This window comes from Argiope bruennichi, chromosome 9, assembly GCF_947563725.1.
Source record: "Argiope bruennichi chromosome 9, qqArgBrue1.1, whole genome shotgun sequence".
In the NCBI taxonomy this organism is placed as follows: domain Eukaryota; kingdom Metazoa; phylum Arthropoda; class Arachnida; order Araneae; family Araneidae; genus Argiope; species Argiope bruennichi.
In genome coordinates this window covers 92,370,112-92,395,907 of record NC_079159.1, presented here as the reverse complement: position 1 = coordinate 92,395,907, position 25,796 = coordinate 92,370,112, and the positions used below count along the sequence as shown (strand labels likewise).

The following is a 25,796-nucleotide window of genomic DNA, read 5'->3' as shown; positions in this document are numbered from 1 at the left end:
CATTCATTGAAATATTAAAGCACACATATCTGTTTTGTACATTCCGATTTTCAATCTTTCAGAAAGAGCAATTTATTGATATTGATATATCGTTTGATAAATTGATCGTAAATGAAAGAATACTCTAGTAAATGAAACGCAAAGCTGTTAAATTAATCTCGGTTCCTTTCTATAATGGATCGATAATACGATTAGTTATTTTTACGTAAACAGGAAACGAATGGAAAAACAATAAATGAAGGCGTAGGAAGATAAAAGAATGTTCGTTTATGTTGAATATCCTTTGGGAAAACGAAATATTAATATAAAGAGTGGTGAAATGGATGTCTAAATATTCTCTTTCATGGATGAGTTTCTATTTTGTATATAAATCAAAAAAATCTTGTGGAATGACATTGACTGTTGAATTGCATGAGAATAATTTCATTCATTTATTAAAATATAAAAATGGCACAAAATGTCTACTCCATCAGAAATTGTTTATTTATTAAACAAACAAGAAATCAGATGTTTTTTTAAAAGAAACAGGAAATTTAATAATGTCATCTTGCTCTTCCATTCTTTCCTATGCGTAGGCAGAAAACAATTTAGTATCCATTTATATTTTATTTGAAATGATTGTTTAATCATATTTACTTACAGATTTTCACCCAAAAAGGCAATATCCAAGCAAATGGCGAAGCATTTCTTCGATGTTGTATATCATCAAAACTATTTTCCAAAATGTCTTTTGATTTATATTCATACCTTGATTGATTATTCTCTTTTTTATTAAACTGCTTAAAAATGCCTAACTGTTGTATTTTCTTTCAAGCCAAACAGGGATTTAAAATGTTCTCAGACATTCATTAGATAATGCATATTTTGAATTATTTAATTTATCTTGAATAGTTAGATGAAAAATCGAAGAATGTGCAACATAAAGAAGTAACACAAAACAATCTTGCCACATTATAAATATTTCAACATTAAAAGAAGGAATAGAAGAATAGCAGAACAGAACAATAGAAAGAGTAATAAAATAACTGAAGAATCTAGACTGTTCTGAATGCATTTTTTATTTCGAACAGGAATCATATTATTCTTTAATGGTCACAGTTTAATAAGAAGCGTTCATAATTAATTTAGTTTTCTGTTGCGTTTAAAACGAATTCATTCATCTTTAAATCTTAAGAATTGCTTATCAATCGTTCTTTATTATCTTGCTGATAAATCATTAACGATAACTTTATAATATTTTTATGCATTAAGAATGTTAAATTCTAACTTGTTTGGCTTATTTTGGTTAACATTTCACTATTATAAAGACTTATAAGTAAATCAATACGAAATTTTACTTTTTAAGTTGTTTAAATTTTTAGCCAAAATAATTCTGATATTTTTGTTTGCTTTATTTCCAAATTTCAAAAAAGTACAATGTCTTACAGAATCAGAAAATGCAATTTTGAGCTCTAATAAAATGAAAAAACCAGTGCACAATCGAAAACATAAACAATTGTCGTTTTAATAAAATTTCTTCGGTCTCTCTGACATTATTTACTAAATTTTGAGAAGTTTTAAAGTTCGCTGATTTTTCACGACAAAAAGAGTAAAAAATTCTTATATCAACATTCTAATTCCATTGTCTTTTTCAAATTTCTTGAATTCATTATTCGAACATTTTTCTCTAATTTAAATTAAGTCTTTCAGACACCTTTCTTCATTCCTTTTTAAGTAATTGTTTTCCTGATGAATTCAAGGAAATAACTTCACTGATCCGCGGGGAAAAGTTCAGCTTCTTTGCTGATGGCAAAAAGCCAAATTAAGAAATCAAGAATAAAGAATAAATATAATTTGATTGCTAATACAATCGTTTGCAGAAAATTTTCAATCTCGTTGTCTCTCTTTCTTTTCATTGCTTCATTTTTCATCGTCTGCAGTTAACCAAACGATATCATCGTGACGAAGAAAAATAAACAAACAAAATCATTGTTTTATTTTTCTGTTTCATCTACGCTCTTTCGTTTCATGATTATGCAATTTTGATTTTGCTATCTATTATCATATGGCCATGGAAGTTATGTTAATAAATAAATATATTTTAGCTTTCCATTTGGAATTCTTTAAAAATTAACAAAGAATCTGGAAATTTTTTATATGACTTCTTAGATTCACTTAAATAGCTGTTTTTTTTTTGTTAAAATTTTCAGAGGAAATGCATGACATATTCTATAGTAAAAACAAATTCCAACAAACCGAACTTCTTCGAAGATTTTTTTTTTTTTTTTTTTGGCATTCTCAGTTCAGAGATTTATTTTAAACAACAGGCAAAGAATCTAACACAGTAAAATTCTCTTTATTATAGTAAATTCATTACTGTACGTGAGAAATAACCTCAGGTAAGTGGTATGATCAAGGACCATCCTAATTTAAACATAAGCTGCCAAACATACTTCGGCTATAATGAAGGAAAAAATGCATACTCATAAATATTATTATTTTTTCCTTATACCACTAATTTTGGCAGTATATGCTGAAATCTTTTATTGTAATCTTCCACTACAACTCTCAAAACAAATCGCTGCATTAGGTTCAATATATATACACATTTTAATCAAAAAATGTTTCATACGATGAAATAAATCGTTATATTATTATACTTCATAAAAAATATTTTTTACATTAAAAATATGATACTGGGGAGATTTTAATCCTAAGGAACATCGGTAAAATCAACTGATAAGAAAATAAACCATATCATCAGGAATTCTCCAATTTGTATTTATCTTGGTGGCAGAATTATTAAATCTAAATTTAACAAAATCGATTGGTGAAAGTGACAGTAAAACTAAAAATGTAAGTTTGCAACATACCATAGCAGCTTTTGGTAAGTTTCGAAATCTATTTAACCCAAAATGTTTTCCTGTTTTGTATTCAGGACCTCTTGGAAATGCTGTTTTTATTTTTTAATTTCATACCAATAACATATACGAAATATCTAGGAAAACATTCATTTATTGAAGGCATTTCGTGGTAAATTATTTTCTAAACCAGTATTTCCAGGAAATTCAGACAATGATAAGAAATTCTTCGAAATGCCCCTGATTATTTCTCTTTTTGGTTTCGTGGAATCAAAAATATATCAATAAAAGACACTCATTTTTTAGTTTAAATCATTTCTTTAAGAATCTATAAAAGAAAATTTTTTTAAAGATGTATGGTCATTTTAAAATAGGAATCCTGAAGCTGAAATATGAGCTTTCCCTTTCCGTTATCCAAGGAAGCGGGGGAAAAAATATTGTCAATCACTTTTAAATATTTCAGGGGGTACTTTTTGTCTATTTTCTTATCATCAATAAATCTTTCATTAGCGGAAAAAATACTATCGAATAAAGGAATAAGACTATCTACATGGCAATTAAAAGATAAGCAGATTAATTATTAAATGAGGAGATTGATTTTAATAATTAAATGGCATTACATTTAGTCACCTAAATATGAAGATGAAAAAATTCTACTGTCATAGCGTCAGTATCTCCCATAAAGAAAAAGAATAAGAGAACAAATATTTTTTGCCTAATTATATGATTGTTCCCTATCAGAACAAATTATGTTCTATCTGTCTCAATCAGTAGGAAAAATTGTCAAATACTAATCCATAGAATTTAGAAATAATTTCACAGAATTTAGAAATAATTTCGCAGAATTTTTATATTTTCTTTCATTTTTCACTTTTGCTTAAAGATATCTTTCAAATTTTCTCAAATGAATCATTGAATTTCTGCCTTACATAAAAAGCGGAGCTATCCAGTGTAAGACAGTCGTTCATTAGTTGTTAGCATCCAGTTTGTCCATCAGAGAGACAGAACAAACCTCTCTCAAAATACTACAGCTAACAAAAAGTTTAATTTTTTTCGATAGTGTATAATACAAAGGTACTCAAAGTTCTTTAACATTTACTATAATCATAGTCACAACATCATCCGAGTAACAGTAATAGAAGACTTTGTAAGAGCAAACAATAACTTTTCATCCAGATGGGTATTTTTGCTTACAAATCATCATATATGAATAGTATATACTCTTTCAATGACAGATTTTTAAAGTGTGTCCCAAAATTAACACAAGAATTGTATTTGTCACCATTCGTGCAATAAAGTGTTTGCAGCCCTATTAAAAAACCTTTTGGCAACTGATAGTTCAGGGTTAGTAAAAATGGAGCATTACAAGATAGAATAAAGCGTATTCATTGTTGAACAATATTTCAAAAAATTCAAAGTCTGGCGGTCACAGTTCTAAAATTTGGGAATTGGCTCCCTAGATCGTGTGATTTAACTCCACTGGATTTCTTTTCATGCTGTTATTTAAAGTCAAAGGTCTCTGCCAACAAGCCCACAAGCGTGCATTGAAAGAAAACATTCAACGCTGCATCAACAAAATTCAGCCATATTTACACAAAATGGTCATGGAAAATTTGGACAAAAGAGTGCGTATGTGCCAGAAAAGCAGAGGAGACCATTTGCCCTATGAGTTATTCTATATATAACCCTATCCTGTACTTTAGATTCCACAAAAATATAACAAGTTATTTAATTCAAATCTTGCGTTAACACGTTGTTATATCGTGTAACACAACAATTTTACTAACTCTAAACTATCAGATGTCAAATGTTTTTTATACAGTTTCCATTACTTTATTGCACAAATGATGGCAAATTCAAATCTTGGCATTAATTTTGGGACATCCTTTATATATAAAATACAATTAAAGAGAAAATCTTTCCAGAATGAACAATAAAATGTTGCTTGAGTGGGTATGATATTAGCCATCATTATAATGAAGAATTCCATCATAGTTTTGTAAAAATTCTCATTGAAATAAAATATTTTAAAATTAATTTAATGAGAAGAAATTAAATAATAAATGGAAAAGAATTAAATATGATTCTTAATGGAAAAGAGTTAAAAATGATTAAGAAAACTTTTTAAAAACTAATTGATACCTAAAATATTATCAAACAAGATTTGTATTTTGTTTTTAAAAGTATTTTACCTGACTTCTTTCAGGTGTTAAAAAAGGTTTAAGGTGTTAATTCTGTTAAAAAAGAATTTGTAATTGTTTTTTCATTCGCTTCCTAAAGTACTAGATTTCTAGGATTTCATTCATTTGTGTATTTTCAATGATAATACGTTATTTTATTAATTATAGAACTGATAAGTTGACTGAATTATTTAATTAAATTTTCATTATATTCAATTGAAGTTAAGTCGCAGTGAATTTCAGAGAAACATGATTTCTAGAATCTCCATTGAAATAATGAATCATAAATTAAAGACAAAAAGAGTAAAAATTATTTAAATTAACAAAAATTCTATATTTTCAACAAACAGTACAATAATGCATGTTTTAAAAACTTCCCTTTGTTAAATTCTTTTTCTTTATTTATTCCTGACTGAAAAAGAGCATTTTATAATTTTAGAACACAAGCGTAACTAAGTTTAATTCTCCCATAAGATTTGAATATTTATAAAAACCCAATTCGCAACGTCAAGAAACGTGGGAAAGAAAATTAGCACTATATTTTGTGAATATATTAAAGAATAAAAATTAGGCAATGGTAAATAGAAAATTTTAAAAGCTTTCTGTCGTTGAAAGCTTTAAAAAGGAATAATACTTATTAAAACTCTGCAGGAAAAAAAGTCGTGAAACTATGAGGCGTAGGAAGCTATAGATGAATATAAAACCACAATAAATATTATAAGAAACAAAAGAAATTATTCATTGTGTAAAAATCAAAATATTTTATAAATGAAATTATAATTCGAATTTATTTTATTTTATTTATCTAGGTATTTTTATAGAGGCCTCAGAGATCTAAGACTTTTGCTTTGACTTCCAGATTTTTGATTTAAAAAACTTATTTTTCCTCAATAAAAAAAAAACACTTTTTTATATATATTATTTATACTGGAATACATACATACAAAATTTTATAATATTGTACAATCAGAGTAAGAGCTCTCCCCGAAATTTTCTTACATATTCTCTAATAGAAGTGTTATCTTCTTACATAAAAATTCCACGAGTACTCAGATTTTTGAGTAATTTGATTTATTAAATAACAATGTTGTGGCCAGTATATTATCTATAAATGAATGCTAGATTATTAACTACGATCTGATCCATTTGCTGGATAAGCCATTAGACATAGAGCTGCAAAATTTATCACGTAATTGCTTTATAGGACTGTTATTGACCTTTGAAACAAGGTGTTTCAAAGGTCAAAGTTTTTGTTAGGATTCTAAATAATTAATGTATTTTTTAAGATTTTAAAGTTTATTTTCAATTTTTTCCATGCATAATATAGTGGGAAAAAACACTTTATACATAGTTTTAAAACACAAAAAATTACCACCAATGACATTAATTTTCCATCTGCACAGTTATTTTAATATTTTTTTCTATGCTGTGTCTGATGCAGATTTTTTTTAACATGCATTGACTATCGAAATATTCTATAATGTGCTTAGTTGTAGAATCGGCTTTTACATTTTAACCATTAACTCAAACCAGCACAAATGGTTCTCCTAAGCTTTATCGCAGAATCATCAAAATCTGGAGGTCGAATTATTTTGACTATTAGAATCTCTCTCTTTACATATTTCCAGTATGAGAAAGTGAAAATTAATATACATTTTTTAAAAGTATGTAAGAAAGTTTGATTCAAATTAAAGGAAAATACCTCGCAGTTTGTATTATTTTGATAAATTCTTATGAATCGGTAAACTCAATGTAAATACAATGATGAAGAAACAGCATAAAAGGCAGACGATAAAATAAATAATAATTTTTTTAATGACAGCCTTATCATGCTATAAATTTATGCACAAGAAGTTCCAATTCCTTTTTAATTTTACGAGAACATCAGATTACTTAGAAAACAATATGAGAACATGGAAATTAGACAGATTTCTATTCATTCTTATTAGTATATGAGATGTTTGAAAGTAGTATATAGTTCTTTTTATTGTAGTTTTTCATGTTCAGAAATTATTTTCACTTATTTCTATTATTCCATTTTATAAAATACTTAACTATTTTATGAAATAAAAAATAAGATATAAAAAACGATTGTGACTTAGATTTCTAGACAAATTTCTATTTATAAATTTGTAAACTCAATATGGAAACGATGGCGTAAAAACAGGATAAAAACTCAGACGATAAAATAAATAATACTTTTTTAAATGGCAGCAATATCATACTACTATTTTATGGATAAAAATAGAATAAAAACACAGACGATAAAAATAAATAATATTTCTTAAATGGAAGTATTATTATACTACGATTTTATGGACTAGAAGTTCTAATTTCCTTTTAATTTTATGAGCACTTTACGTTACTTGGAGAAGACAGTATCAGAACATGGAAATAAGACAGATTTGTATCAATCCTTGTAAGTATATAAGATATTTAATGATTATAGTATTTTTTATTGTTGCTGTTGTATAATGAGAAATTATTTTCTCTTATTTCTGTTACCAATTATGTCATTCTATTTTATGAAATACCTAACTATTTTATGTAATAAAAAATAGATAAGATTTAACTAAAGATTGTAAGACATTTATGCTAGTTCTATGATTATTTACTTCATACAATAACAACCCATACATTGAAGAAGAGTGAAATATCAAGCATCAAGTAAAGAATAAATTATTTTCTATATTATGGTACAAGTTTTATTTTAAATATAAAATCTATAAAATATTAATTTGAAGGGTGTATTATTTAAAGTATTTGAGTAATAAAACGGTTATGAAGGAAAATATGATGAATGTTTTTAAATGACTATGATATGAAAGAAGACAAATCATTGCTTATGTATCGAAAGTTACTCGATAAATGAAATATGCTTCTATTCTAGAATTTAACATTATTGAATTCCAAAAGTAACTAATTATTTCTCTAGATAATTTTTATGAATGAAATTTTTAATTCATTATATATTTCAGTTCAAATAAATTTTATTCCGATGGAAAACATGGTATTTTATGAAAATATAATACCTATTCTGCACTTTAATATTTTTTATAATAATGAAACCAAATGTGTCCATATATGTTGGTGCTCTAACAGGCATACATTTCCGTTTATACATAACTTAAAAGATTGAAATGTGCGTCTCATAAATTGAAAAGAAATTTAAATAATTTAAAATCAAGCAAATTTTTGATGATTTCTTTTATAATTTTTGGAAATACTATGGTTTTCGGCTATGGTAAAATTCAAGAAATTGTCTTTTAAGCCTCATTTATTGAATGTCGCAATTCCATGTTTATCAGAAGACAAGTTCGTAATTGATTTTTTTTTTACATACTTCCTCATGCACTAAAGTTCTGAAATTTTGTGCAGTACTGCTCCCTGCGGAAATAAAAGATCTTTATAATTTTAGAACTCTTAATTATCCATTAATATACTAATTCAGCAATAATTTAAATTAATAGAAGTGGCATCATCAAAATTTGAGAAATAGAAAATTTTAAATGCCGAAATTTTTATAATCCTTTGTGAAATATCAGTTTTTAGATTTCATGATATTTATAATCAGGAAATAAATTAAACACTAAAAAATTAAAATATAAAAGTTAATATTTCTTAAAAACAGTTTTATAATGTAAGAAAGATATAAAGTTATCATAAGGAAGAAAATGATCAAACATTTATTAAAAGTTAAAATAAATTATAAAAGTGATTAAAATTCTAATTAGAATATTTCTGGGGGAATTTTAGGATTTTACTGTTTTGTTTGGCATCCATATTTTCGATAAAATATAACTAAAATAAGACATTAACAATATTATAAAAATAAAATATCTACATTTAGAAAGAGAAATTTACTAATGCGAAGAAGAGTAATTACTATTCTAGTAGAACATTAAATACACAAATTATGTGTGAATCACATAGTGAATTCTTAAAAAGGAAGAATATTAGATAAATATTTTCTTCAGAATGACATTTTATGTAAACATCTAGAATTGCCATGAAATCCATCCACTTTAATACAGTAGTTTTGCATTTTGTGTTTTATCGTTAACATGAATGGACTCGTTTTCTGGCTAAGGTTTTTGTATTTATAAAAGTTCTGCTGCCTGCAGGTAATTTCTAAAAAAAGAAAGCGGTATCAACTTATATGATAAATACATTAAAAATTACAAAAAAAATTTTTAATATTAAAAAACATTTATTTTATCAAAAGTCTGGAGGGCAGTACAAAAATATAAAGGAAGAGCATACATTATTATGCAATTGCAGTTTCAGTTTACTTCTGATATAGTGAAGTAGCAGACAAAGATTTCGTGACAAATAATTAAATCTTTAATGTTGTATTCGTTAAAAAATATTTATACATATATTAAAAGAGTACTCCTATCTGTATTCATATTTTTTTTTATATGTCATTCCTAGTGAATGATTACATCAAAGATAATTTAAACTATTTTTTTACTATTGGATGGCCATTCGAAATGACGTCTTAATTTTTAATTATCACATTAGACACTAGTTCGATTTAAATTAATAATTTGAATAATTAGAGGTTGTTTCTTGAATTGATTTTCTTCAACCACCAACTATACTTAATTAAATTTTGCATTATTATTTTAAACGAGCTTTAAATAGATTTTTAAAAATAATTTGCATCCATATTCTGAATAATTGCATAAAGTTTCATTTGGAACTTTACCTCTAATCTTAAAATAGAAGGAAAGTTAAGAAAATTAGAAACTTCTTAGAAAATTTCTAATGAAGAAAATTAGAAAATTTCTTAAAAGTTAAAAAAATTACCATCTAATATTCTTTACTTCTAAGAACAAATATTCTGTTAGAATATAATTATATTTAATATTCTAACAGAATATTAAATACTTCGTTTCGCATTAATAATCTTTTTACTCTAAGAATGAACATTCTAACATTTACTTAATAATACTGTTAATTTCTTATTTTAATTATTTCTTTTCTAAATATGAATGTCGAAAATAACTACACGATTTTGAAATTCTAACTGAAATACGTTGTTGAAATTTGAATTTTAATCTTATTTATAATATATTTTAATTTTTAATGAATTTTTAGAATTTCTTTATAATTTTATATTGCATTTTAAATTCTAATTTTTGCTACTCTAAAAAAGCGAGTCAAAAATATTTTAATTTTTTTTTCAACTTTTTAGCTGTTTACTTAATTTAAAACGCATATTTTTCAACTCATCGTGTTCACAACAACACAGATATGCAGATTGCCAGACATTTTGAGGATTGAATTAAAATTTCACAGACACGTAGATTTCTGATGATAAATCTATACACTTAATATGAGCTAATAGCGCTTAGAATTATCGCGTTTATGTACAAAAATATTTTTAAAAAATGCTTCTTTTTATTAAAAGAGGTTTGAATTGCGACAATGTTTCATTAAAATCTCAAAATCAAATTTTTGGGCAGTTGCAATTTTTTTTGTATACGAGTTAGTAATAAAGCGTAATAAGAACAATGTGGTCAACTTATAATCAAAATAAAAAAAAATTGTGAAAAATGTTGAGAAATTTCAGATTGATAACTAGCAATTAAAGTAATCTTTCCAGAAAAATCTCGTTAATAATTTATGATTATTTATATTTCAATTATGGAGTGTAAATATATATAGCTACACTTTCATGCATATGTGTTTGTTTGTGTGTGTGGGGGGGGATGTTGTTGGAGTTTTATTTTTTACAAAATTATTTTGTACTGTTTTCTTTGTGTGTTTTTTATTGTGATATTTAAAAGCAGAAAATAATTTTTCAATAGTATTAGTTGATTTTACTCGAATTTACTCGTTTTTTTAGAAAAATTTTGGAATAATTTTTAATAATATATTTTGTTTTCGAAATAAAACAAGCCATTTTCATTGTTTTATCAAATATTTCACATGTTTTCATCTCATTCCTGAAAAGTACATAAGAAAGATTCTTTTTATTGTCTGAGTAATTTACATAAAAAATAAGTGAGCAAATTTATAAGACCACGGCGAAAACAGTTCAAATATCCATGCTCATAATAAACAAAGCATGTATTAGGCTTTCAAAATAATAGGGTCTTACTGTATATCTCTATTTAATATTTAAATACTTTGCTTAAGGAATCAGGAAAATCAAAATATGCATATGATTTTCAATTGAAGTAAAATGAAACAATATAAGCGGTCATGAAAGAAAGTTAGTCGTCAAAGACGGCTGGCATAAAGTAATACAAGAAATGGGTATTCAGACATGTCACTCATACGTGAAGCAAATAAGTTAATCATTATATTACTTATTATTTTGTAAGTAAAATGCAATGAAGTTTTTATTATAATTAGAATAGAAGGCAATGATGTGATTTATTTTTTTTTTCATATTAAATCTTTAGAATTATCTACCAATAAAACTCTGTAATGTTTCCCCAACTAAAAGTTTCTGTAATAATTTTTATTTTTAATTCCTTTTATTATCTTCATTAAAAAATGCATCTTTCTTTTGGTTTTTATAATTTATTTTCAGCTAGATTCTAACTCATAATGATGACATTATTTTTGATAAATTAGCTGTAGCTGATTCGCTCCATTATAAAGAATGTCATAAAAATTTATGGAATATAAAAGAATGAAACTAAAAAACGGAAAAAAAAATGTTTTTAACTTATAGCTGATGATGCATACGTTACTAAACTTTATTATAATTTCTCTTCTAAAATTTGTTGATAAGAATATATCATCAGCAAAAACAATAAATGTTTCACAATTTTTATTAAAAACTCTAAAAAAATTACAAACAAAATTTATTAATAATATAAACAATTATAATTACTCTCATTATAATTAATTCTCAACATGAACTTCCTGTTGAGATTGACTCAACTGAAAAATATCAAGGCCAATGGGTTATAAAATTTAAATGTGTTCAAATCTGATAAAACTATGACTTGTGCCTTTAAAACCAGTGGGAATGGTCAGCCCAAAACTTTTTATCTCATACCCTGTAATATAAATGTTATCTCCCTTCCACTTATAAAATAAGGGACCTGGGTCAAAGTCGTGAACACTGCGAGTACTCAGAATTCAGTCAGATATATACTCACACGTGTTTGCTTCACAGTATAATTAAGTAAACCAAATATGCATTTTGTGCATCATTTTTTTTTTTGACTAATTGAAATGAAAATGCTACACAGAACTACAATTTAATAACCATGTTTATTAAGTTACAATTTCAATTGTAATAACTATACTTGTTGTTGCTTGATAAGCCCGACGACGAAGTCAACGATTTAAGCCGAGTTTGGGTAGCAGCTTCTGAGGATAAAAACCTCTCAGTACCCGAGGGCAGAAGTCTGCCTTCCAGCTCATATTAAGATGACGCTCACACAATCGTTTGCACAACCCCTTTTTGCATGGGGGCTCTTTCACACACCTCACACAAAGAACACAGGGAACCCAGATCACGGGGAAGACGAGCTACCCCTAAGCCAAGACGCCGGCATAACCATATTTATATTTATTTTACCATTATTACTCATTTCATTTTTTTAAGTCATTGCTGAATAAATTATTGCTTTTACAGGAGTTTGAAACTACAGTCTGACAAACTGGGTTCAAATACCTGATGATTATCTACCATAATGTATACCAGATTTCATTTATCTAAGCCTTTGCGTTTTTGAGTTATCACATTAATATGCACGCGAAAATACAAAAACAACAAGAATCAAAGCTACAGATAACTACCCTTTGACGGATGTTAAATCTGCGTACCAAATTTTATCGATCTATCTCGCTACATTTTGTAACTATCGTTTAAGGTGTATGTACACACTTGAAACTTCAAAATTCGTTCAAAATATCGAATATTTTTTTATTACTTAATAATGTTCTCTGATCCTTTAGCTTTCAAACGATACCAAGATGTTGTCAGTATTTGAAATATTTCTCGAGTTATAATTTTTTTTTTAGGTGCTTTCATTAAAAACTCTAGTTAAAACCCATTTTATGATATTATGAAGAATGATATTTTCCCACTATGTTGCTTCATTCAAACAATCATAACTCAACAAAAAATTAACCAAATACAATTATTTATGTATCAAAATAATTTGTATGAAATAGCGGATGTTTTGTGCCTCAATCAAAGTTAAATTTATAGAAATAAATTTTTAATGGCTATTTAAAAGTTAAAATGACAGAAAAAATCTCGCTCTTTCTATTCATCGTTGATGAAAAAATTGTTTAAAAAAAACTATATATTTTTATAACTTGATTGAGGCAGACAACATGAAGACTAATATTAGGCATCATTTCCAACTAGAATTGTGTGTCTGTACAGATTAGAATTTAAGATATCATGTTTAAAAAATAGGCTAATGAGCTCATTAAATATTATTTAATTTATTAATAATTAGTGTAATATGGTTTTTCTTACTGAAATAAGTTTAAACATATATTAATGACCTACTGTGAAAAAACAGAATTTTTAAAGTTAAAATTTTTAAAAAATCTTCTAGTATGTACGTACACCTTAACTTATATTCAGATATATCTTAACACAGAGTCTTTCTTTGAATGAATTATATCCAAAATTTGATAAAAATCTACAAACTATTGTAAAAATCACAAAAGAAATATCATTTATCTTCAAAACGTCCTTGAACTATTACGTTTGCAGACAGACAGACAGACAGACATAGTTCCAAAAATGTTTTTCTTTTCAGGCAGCTTTGGAATGTTTTGAAAAAATAAAAATTCATTTTAATTAAAAATATATAAATGTCGTTTTAATTTTTTTAAATAAAAGATCCGCTTAATAAAAAAATAATATTATAAAATAAAATTATTTTTTGATAAAAAAAATATTATTAAAAAGTAAAAATTGTAAAAAATTAACAGTGGAAATAACAGTTAATCAGTGGAAGTAATTCCTGACATTTATTGCAACCATTGACATAAATTATCAAAATACAATAGGTTCTATTTTCTAGATTGAAACATCGTAGCATGATATTTTTTTATCAAATTATCTGTCTGAGTCAGGCTTGATTGCATCAGCCGGTGCTACAATTATTATATCAATATGTCTACTTTATAAAAGAATATCTCGTTTTTCTGCCTTTTCACACATAATAACATCATGTAATTAACCTATAATAAACTTGTCTAAAAACTATGTAATGATGAAAAGTTTGAAAATTAATAAAAGATAAGAAAAAATAATATCACTATAAGAAAGGTGAATGATCCAATATGACCGTTAATTACATTTTAAATTTTTTGGAATAAATATTCTTTGAAGATATCATGGGAAAATCATAGAAAGAAAATTTATTAATTTTGGAGTTTTGAAAAACAATTTTACCATTGAAAAATGTAATTAATATTTAAAATAACATGTTCTCATAATCAAAGACTGAACTATCGCAAAAACGTTCTAAAATGAAATAAAAAACGATTTTAATATTATTTTGTATTAAAAATCAATTTATATTAAACTACTCGAGTAAAAAATGAAACAAAAATATTGGTTTCGAGAATGCATAATGAATTAAAATGTTATTAATTTAGCAAATATTTCTTTAATATAAACTCTACCTTTATTTTGAAGGAAGGGAAACATTTTATTAAAAACCCATTATTTACAATTAAATTCTATAACTTTAAAACCAATGTTTTTTGGTAAAATATATTAAAAATTATCAGAATATTAAAATGAGATTAGAGTAATCTATATATTTAGTTATCGTTGCGAAAGCAAGATAAATTCCCTGCGAATCAATTTGATATTACATTCTAGCAAGTTTTGAATAATTATTATAGATTAATATTAATACAACGACTTCTCAAAATAATTTAAAATTAATCACAATATTTAAAAAATAAATTCTATGCATTACATTTTTGACTTTTAGGGTAAGTATAAAAATAATTTTGTGTAAGTGTAAGAATAACAATCATTAAAAAATTAGATCTCCAAATTTTGATGAAAGTTTATGTTTGAGACCTCCCTATATCGGAAAAATTCATTTTTTGTAGTATGTCAATCTGTGGATATGATAAACCAAAACCGCAATGAAGTACAAGCATATAATTTATTAGATAGCCTTTTCACCTAATTCATTCACCATTTCATTCGTTCAAGTCCAAACGAACATAAAAATTCAAAAGCACAAATTGCTATATGGATAAAATTTAGCATACAGATGTATTTTTAACATTGCAGATATGCAGCAAATTTTTGATTTGATACATTTGGCATTGATTTTCTGTTAGTATGTTCATTTGCATGCAAGAGAAATACAATTTAGACAAATGAAAGTTGGCATGTAATGTTGACATCAAAATTTTCAAATTCGCACTCTTAGTCACTGGGAAAAAACACACAAAATCAAAATTCTCTGAAATAAAATAATGAAGGCGCCATATTAGTACACAGAAAGGTCTAAAGAAGAATATTCCAGCTGATTTATTAATGCACATCGAGTTTTATGGAAATCAAATTATTAGTTTTAATACCAAATAACAATAAAAATAGTTAATTTAAAATCCATTATTCTGAAATAAATTATTTACGGTATCGAAATCTAAAAATAGAAGTCTCAGAAATGACAATAAATCTCAGTTATAAAATGTTGCACGAAATAACATAAATTTTATTAAAATAAATTATTAATTTTAATGTCAAGTTAAAGATAAACTAGCTAAAATAGAATTTTCAACATATTGTTACAGATATATCCATCTCGGTCTTTCGCCAAAAAAATATTTAATATTCTTCCGCCGGCACTTTAAAAATGTCCTCAAAGAGCTATTATAAGAAAATCGAGATAACAAAATGAAAACTTGACAAATTCCTCTCAGCTTATATCTTTAAGTTTACTTTCGGCCAGAAGCATTTTAAAATTTAAATAATCTAACCTTTTAATAACAGAATGTATATGTATATATATATATATATATATATATATATATATATATATATATATATATATATATATATATATATATATATATATATATATATATATATATATATACTAGTTTTAAATATTACTATTAGAGTATACTGTTAAAAGAGTACTTTCTTACAAACGTAATTTCTTTTTTATGAATTTTGAAATTAACAATTAAATTTAAAGCGAAAGCTATTTCACAAATTATTCGATTCTTTGTTTTTTCATAGATATATGATGATGACACTTATTTCTTCATTTAAATTACCTTATATTTGATGTCACAAGCTCTTTAAATCAAAAATGCAATAGTTAAAAATTTCATTTGCAATCCATTAATGCCTTGCATTTTCCAATAACTTGTCTTGAAAATGGATTTGACATGTAATTTAAAAATGTTTTATTTATATATTAATCATGAATAATTCTTTTCATTTTGAAAAACATTAATAATTTTACGCTTTTATATATAATACCGAATTCTGAAATGCTGATTTTTTTCTCTCTTTTCTTTTCTAATTACACATGAGTTCATATGTGTCTCTATTGTTTAAATTTGAATACAGATTTTGAATACAAAGCTTCTATAAAATATAATTGAACAAACGAACTTCAAAATATGAAAACTCTGAATGTTTGTTCATTCATTCATTTTGCTTATAAAGTAATTGACTTTTATTTTTCGTTTAACAATGAAAAGAGAAAATAAATAATCTCTTCATTTTCAATATTCAATTAAATCCTTTATATAAGTATTTTTCCAATCTTTTGCATATAAATTTAAAATCCAAAATATTTCGAAGTGCTATATAAATTTGAAATTATTTTTTTCTTGTATTTTGACTGTTTTTAAGTACTATAAGTATTTCTTATTTCTATTATTTATTTTTTTAGTTTTAGCTTATTCCCACTTTTTCTTTTGTAAATGCTACTAATTTATGTTTTTAAATTGTATTTGTTATTATATCTCAAAGATCTCGGGTTTACAATTAACCCTATTGTTTAAATTCCCCTGCTTTCACTTCTTATCCACTCAAGCTAGTTGTTCATAAAAATTCACAAAAATTCTAGGCACTGAAGCAAAAGATGCTATCAAGTCTGTCTGATTGTGAAAACGATGATGCAAAATCACAGAAAGTTAGAGTCATGAGAGTTGGTATGTGACGTTTCACTTTCTCGTATATATGTAGTATTCAGAAAGAGTAATATTCAGCCAAAAAATCGAACTCGAGATTTTGACGAATCTCCACTTTTCACATCGCTCTGATATCAAAAAAGACAGCTGGAAAATGTCTGTTTGTCAGTCTGTGACAAAGATAACTCAGAAACGCTTTGAGCTAGAAAGATGAAATTTGGTATACAGTCTCTACATTACATCTGAAGATTTTTATAAAATTTTTAAATAGAATTTGTTCAGAGGGAATACTCTGTCCGACAGTTCGTATATGAGTTAACACGATAATTACAAAACCAAGAGAGCTAGATCGATGATATTCTGTGCACAGATTTAACTCTACAGTGTAGACGCCTGTCAAAACCAATAATGGGTTGACTGTCTGTCAGTCTGTACTTTCAGAAACATACAAACGTGATCATTCAAAAACGCAGAGAGAAATATATCAAACACGGCATTGGATGTTTAACTAGAAGTGTATATTTGTGTCAAATTTTTGTTACAACCAATTCCGAAAAACGCGTTTAAAGTACTGTGATGGATTGGAATGAGCGAGGATAGAACCTGGGACCTTGTGGTTCGCAGTCCAGTAACATGACAACAGTACAAAAGCAACTGCTCGTGTAACGTAGCTGTTAACTGGCTTATAAGCTTTCACCACAGACTCTCCCTCCAGTGAGTCGGAGGTGAGACGAACGATATGGCTACTGAGTGGTGATGTATTAGCTGTTGATTCTAATGCGCCTGCACCTATTTGACAAGCGCCAAGCGTTATGGCGAGCGTGTGTGAGTGAGTGAGTGAGTGATTGCTGATGCTGTTGCTGCGTCAAGTGAATCTGACGACTTTGGGTTGCTGCGGCCTTTTTGTGTTGCTGCGTCAAGTAAATCTGACGATTTTGGTTGCGGGTAGATGCGCCACAACAGCTGTACGAAGGTTGAAGGTTCATCGTCCGACGTCACTAATGTGACGGATTGAAATGAGCGAGGATAGAACTTGGGAACTTGGAGTTCGCAGTCCAGTAACATGCTCACAATACAAAAGCAATTGCTCGGTCTGTTAGCTGGCTTATAAGCTTTCACAACAGTACAAATTCGGTTTTCGGATACTATTACCCTCATACCAGGGATTAATCGAAGAAAATTCGTCAAGATGACACGATAGATTCATTAACAATGCTAAATGGATGCCGAAAGGTAATACATCCTAACTTTTATACGCCAGTGCCAAGCAAAGCTTTCTCTAGTATGACAAGTTCATTAGAGAGTATGCAAGAAAGTTTTGTTCAGGCCACTTCAGCTGGTCCAGTGAGATTTGGCGAAACAAGTCTGTGATAAGTCCGTAGATTTGTCTGTCTGTGTTCATTTGAAAACGATAACTCAAAAACAAAATTAACCTATTAAATCAAATTAATCTTATGGTTTCATCAAATAATTGTAGGTTGGTGTTAAATTTTGGTAAAAAAAAAAAACCTATCAAATAGTTGAATTATCGTTCGATGCATCTGAGAGTCTGTGAACTCGATAGCTCAAAAACACAACGATATAGACAAATAAAATTTGGCATGTGATCTTTTCAGCAAAATCGAATATCTATATCAAGCTTTAGGTCCAATCGAGGGTAAGAATGGAAGACATTCAAATTATGTATTCAGTTTTGTTCATTGTATTATGAAACATAAAACACATATTGTGTTAGTTTGCAAAAAATTCGAAGAGAAAATACTTCTGCAATTCTGAATTCTGAATAGAGAAATTCATTCATGACACAATCATTTAAAGTTTTAAACTAAAAACAAATAAACTTGACTGAACAAATTTATTTGTTCAGTCAACAGAAAAATCTTTTTCTTCATATTCTAAATTTATTAAATTATTCATTCTCTGTAATTCTTTTTTGAAAAAAAAAATTATTACTGTCTTTGAATAATATTTTTAGTATTCTGATTAGAAAAAAAGCTTTAATGGATATTTCACAAAAAAGAAAAACATTTTAATCATTTTGAAAATATTTTTATTAAATGAAACCATTTTCCGAATTCTTTTGTTTTGTTTATTTTAATAGAAAAAACATTCATTTAGTAGACATTTAGAAATTCATTTTAATGTTAAAGGGGAAATGATTACAATATTAAATATTAAACTGCCATTAACTTGTGATAATAATAATATTTACTTATACATTTGATTCATTGTTATTTTATTTTTAAAACTGTTGTGAAATTCCTCGCTGTTTCAAAAATTAGATGGAAGTAAAAAGTGTTAATTAGAAAAAAATATCTAAACCAGATAATTAAGTTAATATTTTTTGCAAAATAATACTACTATGTATTAAATAAATAAATATTATCTGGAAAGCTCTAATAAGCAGATAAAGGCAAAAAAAGGGAGCATAAATTATATCAAATTATGGCATTCATTTCTGATATACGAGTTTCTTTTCAAGTACCCAATACAAAGCTTAACGGAATGAATGTCACTTTTTAAATCATTTGTATTAACTATAAAAGAGGATATACATAAATATGTTTCTACTCTAAAAAATCGCTTGATATACCAAATTTAGCAAGGATATATTCTGGTAGGTAGAAATGTGTTCACCGAATACTCTTTTTTTAATTTTAATTAATTAAGAATTTAGTGTGTTTTCAGAGCTTTCTTACTATAACTTTTGAAAATATGATTAATTATTTTTAAGCCATTTTAAAGGTTAAAAAATTATCTTTTTAAATCATATCAATTTAACTGTAATTCAAATTCTTCCCTAAATTTAAAAAAAAACATTTATAAAATAATTTTTATAACTTTCCTATTGCAATGGAATATAAGCTGTTTTAGTAGTTTCATCAAATTATTAAAAATGTGATTCATCTACTTATTAAAAGCTAAACATGAAAAATTCTGCTAACCATCTTTGTAATTTACATGAAAAACCAGAAGTTTAAATTACAAAATACACAAAAAGTATGTGCAATTTGCAAATGATTTTTCAACCACTTTAGTTTCCCATGACACTATGAGAGCACAACTAGACTTCATTCAGAAACGAAGCCTCTTGTCCACAGTAAACAGAGTAGGTGTAATGCTATTAAAATCGCACAACTTTTATGTATATAACAATTTTTTACTTCAAAATGTTTTGTTAAGGAACATTAAAGTTATACATAAGAGAATTAATTGAAATGAAATATCCCCAACGAAACAGCTCGACAAAAGCTGCTTTTAAATTGCGATGCTAATTTATCTCTATTATAAAGGAATAAGAATAATTTCGACGTGATGTCTAGATCAAATCTTGCATTTGGTAGTTAGAAGACGGTGGAGGTAGTTTTATGAATATAGTTAGGATTACACTGGGGTCATAATTCGAATATGAGAGATATATTGCTGAAATATTTATTACCGGAGAGCACGAGTTTAGTATATGCAAGGATCTGATTTATTTAACGGTTTTGATCTCATTACTAAATCAGAACAAATTGATTAAAACTCGAATTAAAATACTCTTATAGTCATGTAATTATGGTACTGATACGGCATAGAGAAATGCTCAATTTCCAGTTTTGCTGTTAAGGGAAAATCCGAAATCCATTTATGGATTGTATGGTGATAAATTCAATAAGCTGAGAAAAAGGTAACCATAACTTAGCAATCACGACCTATTCGGAGGCATATTGTTCAAATGAGTAATCAGGATGCCTTGACAGCAATGAGAGGAAATTATGGAGGAATCTTAACTGTCATCTCCAGCCTAGGTACAACCCTGCCCGTAGGAAGCACTGTTCGTCATTAGCAGGGAGTAACAGGATCCCACACAGTTATCATGCACATCAGAATGGCGAGCACCAACCGCTATACTATGGAACTTCTCATTAATATTTCTAAGGTGCCACTGGAGGTACTCAATTAATATATAATAGCAACAGAACAAAACTCTCAGAGAGAACAAACTCGCTGCAAACAGTTTGTTCAGAAACTCATTTGAGTTCAACAATCTTCAGCTTTGCTTTTATTATAGTGTCCAAGACAAAGCAAAGAACTTTCTAGAAGGATATCATATCTTCGCTCTTAAAAATAAATTTCGCCAAATATTGAATTTTCGCCAAAATTCTAGTAATTTGAAGGACGCATTTTTGTCTCCAAATCTTCAAAAGGTCCTAAAAAAAAGGATTATTGATCTGTCATGTATTTAGCCTCCGTTAGAGCTATCTGAAAAAATTTATTTTTTTTATTATGAAATTAATTTTACAAGGTAACATTATTACAAATTAGTACCAATATCATTACAAATAGCGAAATTTCTAAACAGGTCTTTTGAATTCTTTAGTGTATAACATATGGATAGCTTTCTGTATATCCACATTTTATTTGACGAAAATATATTATTATCCCGGTTTCAAAATTTGTAGTAAGAAGTTTTCATGATATTCATTCAAAATCAAATTAAATAAGAATGTAAAAATTCTTTCATCTACATATAAACAATATTATTTAAATTATTAAGTAAATACTAAGTTGTTATTTAAAATTATTTTTTAAATAAGATTATTTTGCAAATTTTAATATTTAAGTACAATACCTTTGTTTAATCTAAATTAATAAGATAAAGACTGAGTTTTGATTAAAACTCGCTAAGATGAACCGCCTTACTTTTTCATATACAAAATATTCAAAGAGAAATTATTGTAAACTTCGACATTGAGATTTTGACGTAACTCCTTATTTCAAACCACAATGATAATTATAAACACGATTTTGGAATTATGCCTGTCTGTTCCGAAACAGGACTCCAAAATGTATTGAACTAAACCAATGAAATTTGGTATACAGTCCAAGTACCAAATTCATAAATCTTTATAAAAATGTGCAAAAAAAAAATCCATCGGTGAAAAAAAAACGTTTTATCTGTGAGCTTGTGAACACAATAGCGGAACGGACCACGTAATTTTGAACGGCACTCAGATGATGAAACCATCACTGGTGCTGGCGCTCCTTATTCCGAGATTTCTCATCACACCAATTGGAGGATTTTTGATCCATAACGCCACAAGATGTAGCATCCACAAGGCCCGCATACACAACAGAACTTAGTAAAATCCGATTTCGAAGGTAATGCCTTCTGTTACAGATTTCGGTTCCTCCAGATGGCGCTGTTGAGCATCGTTTTATACTGGATGTAAGACTTGCCTTACTTATGTGGCAAGCAACGGAACGAAAGGCGCCGGAATAGACTGAGACAATTGAGTAACATTCGGCAAGAGAATCAGTACTTTCATTCTCCAAACTTCCATATGACATCTCCAGAGGAAGCAAATTATCATTAAGTACTTAAGAATATAATACTCTCAACTAAACTAAATACGAAACGTGATAATAAAGTGGAAGGGGGAATTAAAAAGTTTTTTTAACCTCCAGCAATTTTGTCCGGCTTGAATGGACCAGCTACTGCAATATGTGCATAAAGATTTTTTTTTCATCGCTAAATTTTTAAAAAAGAGTATAAAATTAACTTTGGTAAAAGCAGGCTTGTAAAAACATCTATGAAACAATAAAAACAGTAAGAATTTCATTATAACTATAAAGCATTGTCATATATTTTTATTAATTTTAAAAATTTCATTTAAATTTTTTAAAAACGTACGGAATATACGAAAATAAAATTAATATCGCTGAAATACTCTAATTTTTAAAATTTTAAAGTTATCTAAAAAATGAGCATTGGGAAAATAATATGCTGCCTTAATGTATGAGTAAAAAATATTAAATAGCATTTTACACTACAAAATTGGCCTATGTTACATAAGATGTCAAATTTGGTATTATTATTTTCAACAGTCTGTCTGCACTCTAGATTGTTTTTAATAATTTTTCAATCATGTGTTACTCAGTTTACCCAAAATTTAATACCTGTTAAGATCAAAAGTAACATTCTTTCTGAAAGATTTATGAAAATTAAAGAATCATGATATTATAGTCTAAATTTTTATTAATAAAATTATTATTACTTGAAAGCATTATACTACAATGATTATCAACGTTTTTTTCACCATATTGCTGGATGTGAAAATTTTATCCAATAAAAAAAAATTGTTATAAATTAATATGTTCCCACGGGGGTGGTTTCCCTGCAACTTTCTAGCATACTTCCTAATAAATATAGTTATTTATTATTAGCAGCATGGCACTGGCGAACAAACTTTACTACAGAGCCTACCAATGTGTAGTATTTAATGATTCTTCAGTGAGATGAGGATAATTCACAAGTAGCAGAAAAAATGTCTCTAAAATGTGTATTTTAAAGAAAATGTCTCTAAAATGTGTATTTTAAAGACATTTTTTCTGACCAATTAAAAGCAAAATTTGACCTAGAACTACATTTGTAATTATTAAATCATTTTCCAAATTTCATTTATTACGTTTTTGAGCTCTCCCTCTAACATGCTTGCGAAAGTACAGACCATCAAGCGGTCAACCCCTGTCGAATCTGCCACCATATTTGATAAATAACATATTACATATTAAATCTAAGTACCAAACTTTATCTACCGAGCCCTTTTCGATTGATAGTTAACAAATTAATTTATATTCAAATGGTTGAGCAACGATTTCTTCTGAATAGAATTAGGTTAAAAATTGGTTGAAATCTACAAATTTGAAATAAGCATCATATACTAAATTTCATTCGTCTCAAACTCAAAGAATAGAATATTTTAAACTAGGTATATCCATTCATTATCTTATTTACTTTTTAAGTTATCATTCTGCTTATTACACCATTTCTAAAAGTACAAAAACTAAAAATACTTATTTAGATAGAATATGTGAAAAATCAATAGTTTGAAAAATGGAAAATCTATGAAACCACGTGAAATTACAATAAATTTTTTTCCGATATTTACACTCGAAATTCCGAAGCATTTAGAACAAAAAATTGCTCGCGGTTTTTTTTTAATAATGCGATAATAATTTATTATGCGATATAAATTATTATATTTTTAATAATGCGATAAATTTTTAATAATGTTTCATTAATGGCAATTAGATAAAAAGTCTCAGTTTGACAGTTAATATGAGTTCCGAGCGAAAATGTCACAAAAAAAATTCATATATCAAATTTGAAATACACAAATGAGAAATATTTAAACTAGAAAAAAATACGTGCAAATCCCCCCCCCAAAAAAAAATCTGAGGAAATTCCAGCTTTTACCAATTTTGAGAAAGAAAAAAAAATAATAATTCAATTTAATCAATTTATCACGGCTATTGAAACTAATTTTTTAAAATATTTTCCTCTGATAAAAAAAGTATTTTCATTCATATAATAAATACCATAAAAAATTTATAATTAAAAAAATTCCAACATAAAAAAAATTAAACTCAGTTTTTATTTTTGCCCTTGTTGATAACTTGTTAAGTGACAATCCTTGAGCATTCTGTTTTAAATTAAATTTTAATGAAAATCTCTTTATTTCACAAAATGAAAATTAAAATAGCATTCTGTTACTATTCAAATTATTATTATTTAAATACATATCTTGATTTAATAAATACGTTTCTTACATAAAAATCAATTACAGACTCTATCAATTACATACTCTGAATTTATTTTCAAGCATAATTAATTTCATTTTATTTAATTCATGCTTCAAAATATTATTTAAACTTTATAAACAAACGATTTTTTTATTAAAAAAATAAGTAAATCGTTTTTAATAATGAGAAAATGATTACATTTATAAATAAATATTAAAATAATAAAGGTTTTGAATGCATTAAATATTCCTTCTTTAAAACAAATAAATTCCTTTCGAATTTCTTATATATAAATTAATTTTTTCTAGTAACTATTCTCTCGTTTTCTAATCATATAATTGTTAGATTAATTTATAATTGTTAGAAATAATTATTACATTTGTTTATTATTATAATTGTTAGAAATAATTATATAATTGTTAGATTAATTTTATAATTTGAATATAACCATTTTATACATCTGACCGCTAAAACAATGTTAATTTTTTATACATAATTTTTAATACAAATTCGCTTTCTTATAACCAATATCAAAACACAGTAACTTAGTTAAAATTATACAAGAGTGACGTTTAAACATCCCTGCAGCTTCGTAATATTATTTGAAAAATAAAAGATAATATCGAAAATATCCTCTTTAAAAATATAAAATCTGCAGAAAATCTCAATTCAACTCAAGTGAAATCCTTTAATGCCAAAAACTATTTAAAAAAATACACTTACAGTCAGACGATTCTTCAAAGCCATCATCAACTTTTCAAAAAGTTTTCAAACTTAATTTGGACAAGCGTGTTGGTTCTTCCTAACTGAGCACAAGGAAAGACTCAGATCGTCTGTTGCCTTCGAAAAGCTTTTTATCGGCTGCTTTTCAACGTTCCCTCACGACCCAAGCGCCACTTAAGTTGCGCGCTACCCTCTCCTCACACAAGCGCATGCCTCCCTTGAGAAAATATCCTGTCATCTTCAAGAAAATTAACTTGATCGAATAAAAAAGTGAGCAACAAGTTTGCCTGCTAAGATATTTTCTAAGATTTTCCTATAACAAGATATATAATTGAGTAGCTTTGGCCAAAAAAATTTAACATTTTGT

At 26.8% G+C, this 25,796-nt stretch overlaps 1 protein-coding gene across 2 annotated transcripts in view; it reads right to left on the bottom strand.

Moving 5' to 3' along the window:
• LOC129983991 (relaxin receptor 2-like) overlaps window positions 1-25,535 on the bottom strand; it is a 359,185-nt gene extending 333,650 nt beyond the window's left edge. The window contains exon 1 of one of the 2 annotated variants that reach the window (XM_056093732.1): window positions 25,430-25,535. The gene's annotated coding sequence lies outside the window, so the exon portion shown is untranslated. The remainder of the gene's footprint in view (window positions 1-25,429) is intronic. The other variant, XM_056093731.1, reaches the window with a different exon arrangement.
• Window positions 25,536-25,796: the final 261 nt, after the last annotated feature.